Source organism: Mus caroli, chromosome 11 (genome assembly GCF_900094665.2).
Source record: "Mus caroli chromosome 11, CAROLI_EIJ_v1.1, whole genome shotgun sequence".
Taxonomy (NCBI): Eukaryota; Metazoa; Chordata; class Mammalia; order Rodentia; family Muridae; genus Mus; species Mus caroli.
In genome coordinates, this window is record NC_034580.1 from 98,925,636 (window position 1) to 98,938,138 (window position 12,503).

The 12,503-nt window shown below is 50.6% G+C and overlaps 1 long non-coding RNA gene across 1 annotated transcript; it reads right to left on the reverse strand.

The window, feature by feature from the left end:
• Nucleotides 1-209: 209 nt before the first annotated feature.
• Nucleotides 210-5,840, reverse strand: LOC110304243. The gene is made up of 3 exons (XR_002379035.2): nt 5,682-5,840; nt 3,476-3,694; nt 210-810 (listed from the first exon to the last, which is right to left on the reverse strand). It is a non-coding gene; the product is annotated as an uncharacterized LOC110304243 (long non-coding RNA).
• Between the last annotated feature and the right edge of the window lie 6,663 nt (nt 5,841-12,503).

The window sequence follows — 12,503 nt, forward strand, 5'->3', positions numbered from 1 at the left end:
AAAGCAAGAGGGTCCTACTCCCCAAAAGATGGACAGGGTTAATCAGACCTTGCCCAGGGATCTGAACTCCCAAGTGGGGCTTGGGGAGTTTGGAGCATCTATCTGTTCCCAAGATTCCAGGACCCATGAGACAGGCAGAGGAAAGGGAGTGGGACTGTAAGGGGGGGGTGGGGGGTGGAAATGAAGCCACTTCGAGGAGGAGCCTGACATGGTTTTGGCATAAACTTTTTATTTCATTTGCTTTATACCACGCAAGAATGATGTTCCCAGACCCCACGCCCCTGGGTGCTGTGTTTAATAATCATCCCCTCGCCTCGGGTCTGTCTGAGGGCATTAGTTCTGGGGCATCAATCAGTCCGTTTGTGCTCTGCAATCTGAGGAGAACCATTTCTATAAAATCAGAAAGAAGAAGGGGGGGAAAAGTGGGGGAGAAGACGACGCAGGGAAAATGGCGGACACTGCTGTTTTCCTGCTCTCTGGTGGTCAGTGAGGCTCTTCCCAGGTCCTGACGCCCTGATTGATTCATGTTTTCGCAGGCTCATTCATGGGTTCACACAGTCATCATTACTCATCATAGTACCGGGCCCCTGTGCTGTGTCTCGGCAGCCCATGACAAAGCCCAGCAAGGTTCCTGCTTGCTTGGTGTTAAAAATTAAAGATGGGCAAACCACACAGCAGAGCGACTCCCCTGGGGTCTAGGGGCAATGTCATAAGGCATAGCTTGGAGACCTGGACATCTTGTTCTTCTGGCTGAAGGCTTGAAAATGATCCAAAAGCCAGATGGAGTGTTGACTGTCTGTAACATAGACCCTGGAAAGGAAGAGACAGAAAGCTAAAGAGTTCAAGGCCAGCCTGGGCTATATAACAAGATCCTGGGTTTTGGTTTGGCTTGGTTTTTGTTGTTGATATTGTTTGTTTGCTTTTGCTGTTGTTTGTTTTTAAAATGTATTTATTTATTATTCATATGAGTACTCTGTAGCTGTCTCCAGACACACCAGAAGAGGGCATCAGACCCCATTACAGATGGTTGTGAGCTTACCATGTGGTTGTTGGGAATTGAACTCAGAACCTCTCTGGAAGAGCAGTCAGTGCTCTTAACCGCTGAGCCATCTCCATCTCTCCAGTCTCTCTCCCTTTTGTCTGTCTTTTTCAAGGATTGAGACAGTAAGATGACTCAGTGGATAAAGGTGCCTGCCGCCAACTCTGGTGACCTGAGTTTGGTCTTGGGATCCTTGTGGTAGGAGGAAAGGACCAACCTCCAACTCCCACAAGTTGTCCTCTGCCTTCCACATGTGCTGTCACATGCCTGCAAGTGTGTGTGTACGCACAAAATGAATGTAAAGAAACTTTTAACGTTAAGATGAGCAGAAGAGCTGTGTACACTGATACAGTCATAAATGTCTGGACTCCCTGCATTTGGGAGGTGGAAGCGGCAGAATTTGGTGTTCAGGGTCATCCTTAGCTATATATCATGCATGCATGCTTAAATGTGTCTGGGCTTTATAAGACCTTCTGGGGGACTCAAAACACACATGCAAAATAAATAAATAAGCCACAAAATAAAGTGGTCCAGAAGCCTTTATCATCTCAGAATCAACACCTCTCTACAGTACCTCTGCAGTTGGATCCCCTGAGCAAGACACCGAGGAAAGGGAGCAAGAGTGTGCTGTGAGGGCCAAAGAGTTAGCTCAGCAATTGAGAGCACTGGCTGCTCTTCTAGAGGACCCAGGTTTGATTCCCAGCACCCACACAGCAGCTCACAACCTTCTTTAACTCCAATTCCAGGGGATCCAACGCCCGCTCCTGGCTTCTTCGGGCAGCAGCTGTGCAAGTGGTGCAGAGACATATATACAAACAGGCAAAACACCCCACACATAAAGTAAGATAATAATAATAATAATAATAATAATAATAATAATAATAAGGGTATGGATGAATCTCCTCTTGAATCCTCAGTGGTCAGATGACTGTAGGCAAACCTCCCTGTCTCTGAGTTGCTGCTTCTTTCTCTTTGGAATTTAGAAGCTAGTATCCATTACATGTTGTCATAGTATAAAGCACCAGAGTTTGTGCCTGGCACACAGTAGGGCCTCACCTAATACTTGCATCTTTGCCAGTTGTGTTTTATCTGCTGCAAATTCAATAGCCGGCAATTATGTGCCAAAGCTTGGGAAGCCAGGGCTGCAGAAAGATCCAGAATTCCATTGCACCAGGGACCCGAGTCTCATGCTGTTCTGAGTCTGACTGTTTTAAGTGGGGTGGTGGTGGTGGTGGTGAGAGGCTCTTGTTGTTTGGGAGGGTATCAGGAGGTCTGACTTTGCTCCTGTAGCCCCCCAGACACTGCATGCATCACTGTTAGATTGTATGTGTGACCTTTGTGGGGAGGTGGTGATGGCGGTGCTGGTGGCACTGGTGGTGACCATGATGGTATTGGTGAGGGTAGTCTTGGAAGTGTTGCTGCTGCTGCTGGAGGAGATGGTGGAGGAGGTGACAGTAGCGAAAATTCATTTCAGAACGCTATATTCTGATAGATTTGATAGCTAGAAGAAAGCTCAGTTTCAGCTAAGCCCCGAGGGCCTACTGTGTGCCGGGCCCTGTGGTGTTTGCTTCATTTTCACAGTGTTGCCCTGGGAGTACTGTCTCCTTCTGCAGATGAGAGCTAAATGCTGCAATCCCAACAGTCAAAGGGGAGGATCATGGGTTCTGGGCAAGCCTGGGCTACACGGTGAGACTCTGAACAAATAGAACGTTGAGCCTGGAGTCTGGTGACCTGTTAGAGGCATGGGAAGGTATGGAATTCCTTTGACTTCTAACCCATGTTCTTGATTTTTGTTTTTTGTTTTGTTTTGTTTGTTTGTTTGTTTGTTTGTTTGAATTGGCCATGCTGGGTCTTGCAGATGCTTAGCAGGCACTCTGCCACTAAGCCACATCCCTAACTCCCTCTTCCCTTCTGGTGCCATCAGAAAACCACCTACCTGCCTGCCAACAGGACAGGAAATGGCCGTCAGGGTGCTTTCATTTTTGCCTGCACTTCTCCCTCTCAGCAGCCTTCCTGGCCGCAGAAGTTGGGGTCTGACCAAGAAGCATGGACCGGCACATGGACTCTCACGGTCCTGCCAGCTCAGACCTCCCCAGCTTCTGGGCAGGCTCTGCATCTGTTGTTCTCCTGATCCTGTACATTGTCAAACCCAATCTCCCCTCTAGCCCCAGAGTTAGACTGACAGACAGTCTAGTTGCTGCCTGACCCATTAAATTGATAGCTCCCTTCCCAGATCTGACTGCAGGCTTCCCTTGGCCTAAACTCCAGGGTATAGTGGCTTTGAGAGACACAGAGGTAGAAAGACAAGGGCTGGCACCCTGCTTCCCTTGTCTCTAAGGATCTAGTGATCTTGTTTTCCTGGTTCTTTTCTTGTCTTGGATTTTAGTGCTCTATTAACAAACAGACAGACAGACAGGTAGCTCGACCTCAACCCACCTGCAAGAGAATTGTGCTGCATATAGTTCCCACCACCACCAGGAAGCCTTCAGGATGCGTCCCATCATTCCAGCCATCTGGTCTACCTCCATCATTCCATTTCATGTCAGGGATAAATGAGGATGAGCCACTGTGATGTTAGTGGTGATGGTGATGCTGGTAACCGTGATACTGACAGTGATGAAGGATGTGAAGGTGATGTAGTAGCTCTCAAGTGCGCTGCATAGAATAAGGAGAGAAATTAGAGATTGGATGGTCATTATTGTCACCCACATCTTCAACCTGAGCTGTCATGGAACTCTCTCCATAGCCAAGAATGATCTGGAATTTACAATTCCCCTCCTTGTGCATCCTGAGTTCTAGGTTACAGGAATGGCCCATTACACTTGCCTTTAGATGTTTCTGGGATTACCCTGGACTTGGTGTGGGCTAGGCAAGCACCACCCCAGATGAGCACATGCCCTGCCCCCACCCAGTTCTTAATAGTAGCTGAGAATTTTTTTTTTTTTTTTTGGGTTTTTCGAGACAGGGTTTCTCTGTGTAGCCCTGGCTGTGCTGGTTCACTTTGTAGACCAGGCTGTCCTCGAACTCAGAAATCCGCCTGCCTCTGCCTCCCAAGTGCTGGGATTACAGGCATGTGCCACCACTGCCCAGCAAGATTTTTTTGAGTGTTATGCAATAAGCAAGTAACATGCCCAATACTTTATATATAGTAATTCATTTAATCTTTTCAACAACCCTATGAAGGAGATATTAGTATTTTACAGATATGTTACTGAGACATGGAGAGGTTAAGTATCTTATTCAAGGTCATGCAGCTAGGGCTGGAGAGATGGCTCAGTGGTTAAGACTGCTCTTCTAAAGGTCCTGAGTTCAATTCCCAGCAACCACATGGTGGCACAGAAACCATCTGTAACAAGATCTGACTCCCTCTTCTGGGGTGTCTGAAGATAGCTACAGTGTACTTACATATAGTAAATATGAATAAACCTTAAAAAAAAATGGTTATACAACTAACCCCAGCCCACATGCCCACTTCTGTTTTCCCTGTAGAGTATCCTGTAGGTAGTAGGAGAGCAGACGGGTAAGCAGCAGAGCTGCTTGGAGACTGGAGAGGCCTCCACTGTCTTAGGATTTCCAGGCCAGAGCAATGTTATTTTTTCTCCCTAGGCACCAAGCCTCTAACTCTCAGCACTGAGAGGGAGGTGGGATAGTGGATCTGGGGAGGAGGTCTGGGCTCCACAGTAGAAGCAAGGCTGGCCTTTGGGAGCCAGCTCACCTCCGAGCTCCAGCCTGGGGCTCCCGCCCTCGGGAGCTCCATCTTGCTGCCTCCCTCCCAGGATCTCATTATATCCCTAAGAGAAACTGACAGTCCCAATATCTTACTTTGCAAATATAGTTTATTCCTTCAATAAAGCCGCCTGCGCAGGGGAATGTTTAAGCCCGGGTCTCCCCGGAGAGCCTCATTTGAATTTCTAAAGTCTTTAGTCGGTTCCTCCAATGGGGCAGCTGGGTAATGAAAACGCAGCAGCCGCTTAGAGGGGGATTCATTTCCTGTCTGGGTCTCTGCTGCTGAAGGAGTTAGACTGACCGGAGGGAGAACTGTTGTCTACGTGGAAGTCGTGGCCCTGGGCCTGAGCACCCAGCCCACCGGGTGGCCCTGGATCACGCCCACGCGGATGGGTCTCTGTATTCTGCTGGGGCTAAGGGGAGGTGGGGTGCAATCTCCAACTCTCCTAGCCCAGGTCTTTCCTGGAAGGCTCAGCTCAGGGACCCTCAGCCCTTCAGCCCCTCCATTGGATCTCCCTGTTGGAGGGTCCCTCGATGGAGACTTCCAAGTGACGCCTCCACAAGGTCCCTAGATAGGGACCCTTTTCTCAGACCACGATGCTGCCCCAGAGGCCAAGGCCACCAAATCCCTGGAGATGCGGAGTCCTATTTGGCAGGGCCCCCTCACTCTAGAGCAGCCCCTATCCCAGGCCCCCTGGGAGTCTCTAATTAAAGGGCCGGCACGCCCCTCTGGGACTCATTAGGCCCGCTGTGCAGAGAACATTTAATCATTGCTCAGAGCATCGATTGGAAAATCAATTTCTTTGTCTCTTCGCACGAGGCGCGCTGGAGAAGTGGGGGGAGTGCTGACCTCCTTCTGCTGCCGTGTAAAGCGCTGCACATTTAATCAGGGAACAGAAATCAATTAGCCACTTACGAGGTTGGCTTTAGTTACCGAGTCGGCAAGGCCCGCGCCACAGCTCAGCCGCTGACAGTAGCGAATCTCCTCATCGGCCCTGCTGCATGGCTCTGTCTCCCTGTATCTCTCTGGCTTCCTTCTTTCCCAGAGTGCTCTGGGTTCTCATCATCTTGGCAGATCCTCACAGAACTCCAAACAAATCCCGAGAAGCCTTCCCAATGCCCAGTCTCCTCGGTCACCTTCTTGTTCTCAGCTCTAGACGTTTCAAGAAGTCACATCTTAGTTTTGATACCCGGATTCCATGATGTCAGGGAAGTACTTGTCAGACAGCGTGTCATATACCTCCCGCCCACTTTACCCAGACCGTGAGAATAACGGCCTGCCTTTCTAGAGCACTCTGGAAATCCAGTGAGATCATCTTTGGGAAGTACCTGCTAAGTACTTGGAGCTCCATCCAAGAACTTGGAACTCACAACAGGGGGTCAGTGTTTGCCCACAACCTTCCAACCACAGCTCTTATTCCTTCAAAGACACGGATAGGTGGGTGAGGCCCCCCTTTCATTCTCTCCATTTCTCTACTCTCTTCTGGGGGGTCACCTTGGAACCGATTCTGCTTCTGGCCGCTCCCTCACCTGCGAGTATGCCCCCAACCCCCAGTTCCAGAGGTACAAGCATTCCAGAGATACCTCACGTACTCGAGTTACACACACCCAATTACACAGTTGTACACAGACTGCACGCCCCATTACACATAGTTTCACAGAGTTGTTCCTACATTAAAATCCCAGGCATCCAATGCCCACATGAAGTTATCCTTATCCCCCACTCCTCCCCCCCCACTCCCCCGCCCCCCCCAGCCTGGTGTCACATACCCAGGCTCACCTTGGCCTCACCACCACACAGTGTGGCTCACTGGTGGCGCAAGCACCCTCCCACACGCCACGCATATCCACGCGGGCTGGCGCACTCCCGTTCCATAATAATATTAGACATGCCATTTCTTTTGCGTGACAGTTCCAGTGGAAGCGCTCCGAGCTGTCACTCGGATGAAAAATAATGCATAATCCTCCTCTTCCTTCCTTCCCTTTCCTTTCTTTCTTCCCTGTTTAATGAGCTCCTAAAAATATTCCTTACTGTCTCGCCGAGGATGTGGGCTAAGTGTGAGTCAGGTCTCTCTTCCCTCTCCCCCGTCCCCTACTGCCATCCCCCCACCCCAGCACCCCGAGTGATAATGGAGGATGAAGGGTCACAGTGAGCAGCCAGCCCGTGCTTGGCTGAGCCCAGGTCAGGTGTTAGGGCTACCACCCAGGCCTTCTAAAGATCTCACACTTGATACCTGCCCTCCTGACTGTGACTGGCCCACCTGAACAAAAGATCAGAGGCAGGAGACATAGGTGGGGGTGGGTGGGGGCAAGCAGAAAGGCCATAGCCCCTCTCCCTCCCCCCACCAATTAGCTTTTGACCTGTTTGTCCCGACTAGCCCCACCCTCCATCCCTCTACCTCAGAAGGGAAACGCTTCCATAGAGGCACCATCCCTTCTCCACATCCTAATATTCCTGTCCCCTCCTCTCAGAACTCAGGGGACAGAGAAGAGGGGCAGTCAGCATTTTCCAGCACTTTCCCTTGGCCTTACTGGAGAAGTCTCAACAGCCACGTTTTCCTTGATTCCATCCTTTAAAGCCCAGATCGACATCAGCTCTTCCCTGAAAGCCCTCCCGAGCCACACAGATTTTTGATCCCCTATACAAGTCGGTATAGGTCGATGATAGGTTTGCTGAGGAACCATAATTGTGTGTGATGGCCAAAGGACACCTTTTCTCTCTGAGGGTCTTGCTACCCTGTTTGGTTCCTCTGTCATTCTCACCAGACACCAGGTCAAAGTTCTTGAATCTGCAGGCTGGGACCCTGCCTTGGCTGCCCAGCTCTGGCTGAATGAGAGCTTGTGTCTCTTCCAGTGACAGGACAGTGGATAGGTACATGGAGGGAGGGAGGGAGGGAGGGAGGGAGGGAGGGAGGGAGGGATGGGAGGTGATAGGGAAGGAGCTTAGAAGCCTGACTGTTCCCACAGGTACTTACCCAAATCACTATGACTTAGAGAATGTGAGGTCATCTCTGGACCTCAGTTTCTCCATTTATAAAATGGGAGAGTGCTGGGCAGTGCCGTCCCAAGCCTTTAATCCCAGAACTAGGGAGGCAGAAGCAATTGGATCTCTGTGAGTTCAAGGCCATCCTGGTCTACAGAGTGAGTTCTAGGACAGTCAAGGCTACACAGAGAAACCCTGTCTCAAGAAACCATAAAAAATAAAGAAAAATAGAACGGGAGAGCAGGGTCAGGTGGTGTCTCTGCTAATCCTTACTCAGTAATTCAGCGTAGTGGTCAGAGTAGAAGTGTCTGTCTTTCTGGCATGCTATCCTACTATGTGCAAGAAGCCTATGTGCTATGTACTATGTGCTGGGATATATGGTTATTCTATGGGTCTTCTCCAACCTTCTGTTTGCTACCCACATCTTCTATACTAGCTTCCAGTCTCCTTATTCCACCTCTTTCTGTCCCTCTGTCCCCTTACTGTTTTCTCTGGGCTGCATCCTGCCCGTTAGTCCCCTGGAGCCTGTTCCTTCCACCTGCTTTGCTTGCCTCCCCCACCCCCAGCCCACCTGTACTGGAGCCCCCTCCCTGTGCACCCCCCAGCTCTTCCCAGCAGCTCCAGTCCCGAAAGGTTAAGCTAATAGCAGCTCCTTTCTCATCAGCTGCTCTTGTTTGCTCTACATAATTGCTGTAGAGGGGGGTTGGGTGGGGGGAGCCCTCTGAGTGGTGGTAAAGTGTATAGGGAGGGGCTTGTGTAGACTCAGCGGGCAGGGGGACATGGGAAGGGGACACTTGCAGAAAAGGGATGGAAGGCCATGTGGGAGCTGGGCATATTGAATTAGCCAGCTGTGGCATAGTAGTCGTCACCTGAAGAGGGAGGAGTAGAGTCCAAAGGAGGAGTGTCTAAGACAGCACCACTCCTGGGAAAGAAAATTTCACCAGCAATGGCTGTCAGTGGGATTTTTAAGTACGGACTATGAGCCAAATGCTTGCCTTGCTTTATACCATTAGATGTTTGCACTGGTCTCGGGAGGGGAATTCAGTCTTTGTACCCACGACTCCTTCTTGTGCCTATTTTACAGAAGACAAAGGCTCTAGGAGGTAGAATTATTACTGAAGCCACCCATTGCTAAATGGCAGAGCCTTGAGGGATTATTACTGTGTGCCATCGCACCCATCTCAGACAATGGTGGGGATGCTACCTCCTCCTCCTCCTCTCCCTCCTCCTCCTCTTCCTCCTCCTCCTCCTCCTCCTCNCCTCCTCCTCTTCCTCCTCCTCCTCTACCTCCTCCTCTTCCTCCTCCTCCTCCTCTTCCTCCTCCTCCTCTTCCTCCTCCTCTTCCTCCTCCTCCTCCTCCTCCTCTTCTTTCTTCTTTTTTACAACAGAGAAGACTCTATGTAGCCCCAACAGGACAGAGATTCACCGTGTAGACCAGGTTGGCCTTGAACTCACAGAGATCTACCTGCTTCTGCCTTCTTAGTGCTTGGATTAAAATTATGCTCTACCACGCCCGCCCACCCTCTTTTAAAGGCGTCTTCTCATGACGCACAGGCTGATCTCAAACTGGCCAGACAAGGATGACCTTGGGCTCCAACTCCTTCTGCTTCTACCTCCCGAGTCCTGGGATTACAGCGAGCACCGCCAGGCTCAGCTGGACATTGCTGTTAGCTGGAGAGCGGAACTTGCAGGAACCAGGGAGGCAATGAAGCTGAACCCGTCTGTGCCCCGGATGACGGAAGGAAATGGGCTTGTCCAGAGTCACGTAGGAAATTGTTGTCATGAGTATGCTTAGAAGTGACACCAAAGCAATTACTCATCTTCTGGGTCTTGGTCACCTTAGGGATGCCTACGGTTGGGTTGGGGCTGTCGGAGTAAGGGGTGGTGGAACAGACAAGGCACATCTCTCAGAAAGTGAGTGTGGGGCTAGAGGGGTCTGACGGTCCTGGTTGAAGAACAACACATCTGGAGAGGCCCACTCTTTCTGCCAGGAGCAGCAGCCACAGCTTCCTTCTGGATTGAGTGCTTTTACCAATTCATCAGGGACAGAGCAGGGGACAGAGCAGGGAACAGAGCCATACACGCAGGTGTAACAATGGGAGATGAATTAGGCCAGCACTGGAAAGTTAGGGGTAAGAAGACAGCATGTGTCTTCTCCGTTCATCTCAGTGATGCCTTTGAGGCTACCTTGGCCTCCACATTCCATCTGGTCTCCCATCTCAGGCCTGGTCTCCCTGTCCATCTCCCATCAGGACACCTTGCCTCTCACCTCCTCCCAAGCAAAGGTCACACTCTAAGGGCAGGCACTGGTTCCCAGAGGCAAAGTCTATGTCTCCTTCTCACAGTGGGGGCTCCTAGAAAAGGAATAGACCTCTCCATCAGACTAGACATTTATCTAAGGCACAAATGGTGCCTCCCCTGTCCGGCCAGCCTATGCTGCTGTGCTTCGGTGATCATGGTGACTTTGACAGTGACTCCATCCTGAACTCTCATCTCCATCCCAGCTCTGCCCCACCTCACAGCGTTGAACTGGACGGTCTCACCCAGTCTCCCTTCCCTCTGCTTGCCTGTATCCTTATCACACTCCATCCCAGCAGCTATTCCTTTGCCCTTTGTGGTAAGCATCCCTACACCCCTAAGAGGACCTGGCCCATCCATACTGTGAATAAGATCGCTATGACAATATACGGTGGGAGGGGTGACTCAGAAGTCACCTTTCTCAAGAGGGGACTGCTCAGCTTTATTGGGATAATTCCTGCTCAGGGCACTTGCTGTCAGTTGAACAGGGGAATGGTCTCTTTTTGGAGGATGACCAACTCTCTGCAGAAACTGTCCCCATGGGAAGCTAAACTATCCTAGGAAATTCATGCATGCCTGTCACTTGCCCAGGGCTGGGGTGCTGTATTCAAGAACGATGGCTCATTGCTTACCACAGCCCCCCCCCAAGTCCTCACAACGGTAGCTCATGGCAAACTCAGGTACATGTCTCCACCTCCCATGCACCCTATAGGATGTGGAAGGCCAAGTGTGCAGACATCTCATTGGTATTCTGAGTGGCCACGCGATGCCATGCCTTTCTCTGGGAGACCTTCATCCTCTCCGTCAGCTCCACCTTTCAAAAGTTGTCCAAGGAACATCAATAGTGGGGATCAATTCATCAATAAGCATCCTGGCCTGTCACCGCCCCCATCCTTGCCGAGTTTCACTGTATCACTAAACACTCCATCGCCCATGCTCCACACTTCTATATCTGTCATTGTTGTTTTTGTTTGTTTTTGAGGCAGGGTCTTAGTATCTCAGCCTGCCTTCAAACTTCCTGTGTAGCATAGGATGACTTCCAGCTTCTGATCTTCCCGCCTGTTCCTCCCGAGTGCTGGGATTGCAGGTGTGTGCCACTGTGCCAACCACTCCTGGCTTTGTACAGAACTGGGGACTGAACCCGGAGCTTTATGCATGCTAATCAACTACCAGCGGAGCTACACCCCAAGCCCTTCACTCGTCTCTCCTAGGACCTGGCCTTGCCTTCCCACGTGCCAGACCCCAGGAGGCCAAGCCCCTTCCACTCATTGGACCATTGCCTGAGCAAAACAAGTTGCCCAGCTTGGGGCTGATTATAGAGTAGAGCTGGCATCCTGGGGCATCGTGGCCTGAGCCTTATTAGACACCACACAATGTTGAGAGGCGATGCAGTGCCTTAGGGTGTAGGGGACCAAGCACCTTCTTTCCAACATCTAGATCTTGACATTCAGTGTCTGCCTCTTACACTTACTATGCAAAACTAATTATCTGTCAAGGCCTGCTCACCCCTTGACTTCCTTGACCTCCAACAATAATGACCCATGCTCAACCAGCCAGCCAATGTCTACCCAACCTCACTGCTCATCAACTAGGTGACCCGACACCAGTGTGTGAATACAATAGCTCAGTAGTGGTCTCTCAACATCAAATGTCCACCATGACCAGTCACCCCAACCATCAGTTAAAGCCTTCATTAACCGCTCCCCAAAATGACACCTCAAATTAACCCTGGCTAATAATTTTTCTCCAGTCCTAGATCTAACAAAGTTCCTGAGCATCTTCTGTTGCTGTCTGCTGGTAACTGCTGGGTTTGTCTGCCTCTGACTGGAACTAACCTGAACTTCCTCTAACTTCATGGACTTGACCAGTTGGCCAGGAGTGGATCTGTTGGTCTCTGACCCAGTCCTTCTCCATCTAACCCGGTCCTGACTTCCATACCAGCCAGCTATGAGCAGGGGACAGAGTTGACATGGGAAGACCTCCCTCATTTTCCTGAGATAAGCTCCAAGGAATCCAGCTGTTGTCCACTGGACAACTCCAGCATTCCCTTACCCCAGGCAGGCTGCTAATTGCTGAAAGTGATAGTTCACAGAGCGTTGTTTCTGGGGTGAGCTGATCTCCTGGGGAAAGCCCAGATCACCACACTCAGTGGCCCACTTACAACTGAAAGAAGGTAGGTTCAGGGAAGGAAGCAGAGGATGGAGGAGACTCATGAGTGTGGAAGACAAAGGAAAGGAAAGGAAAGGAGAGGAGAGGAGAGGAAAGGGAAGGGAAGGGAAGGAAAGGAAAGGAAAGGAAAGGGAAGGAAAGGAAAGGGAAGGAAAGGAAAGGAAAGGAAAGGGAAGGAAAGGAAAGGAAAGGGAAGGAAAGGAAAGGAAAGGAAAGGGAAGGGAAGGAAAGGAAAGGAGAGGAAAGGAAAGGAGAGGAGAGGAAAGGGAAGGAGAGGAGAGGAAAGGA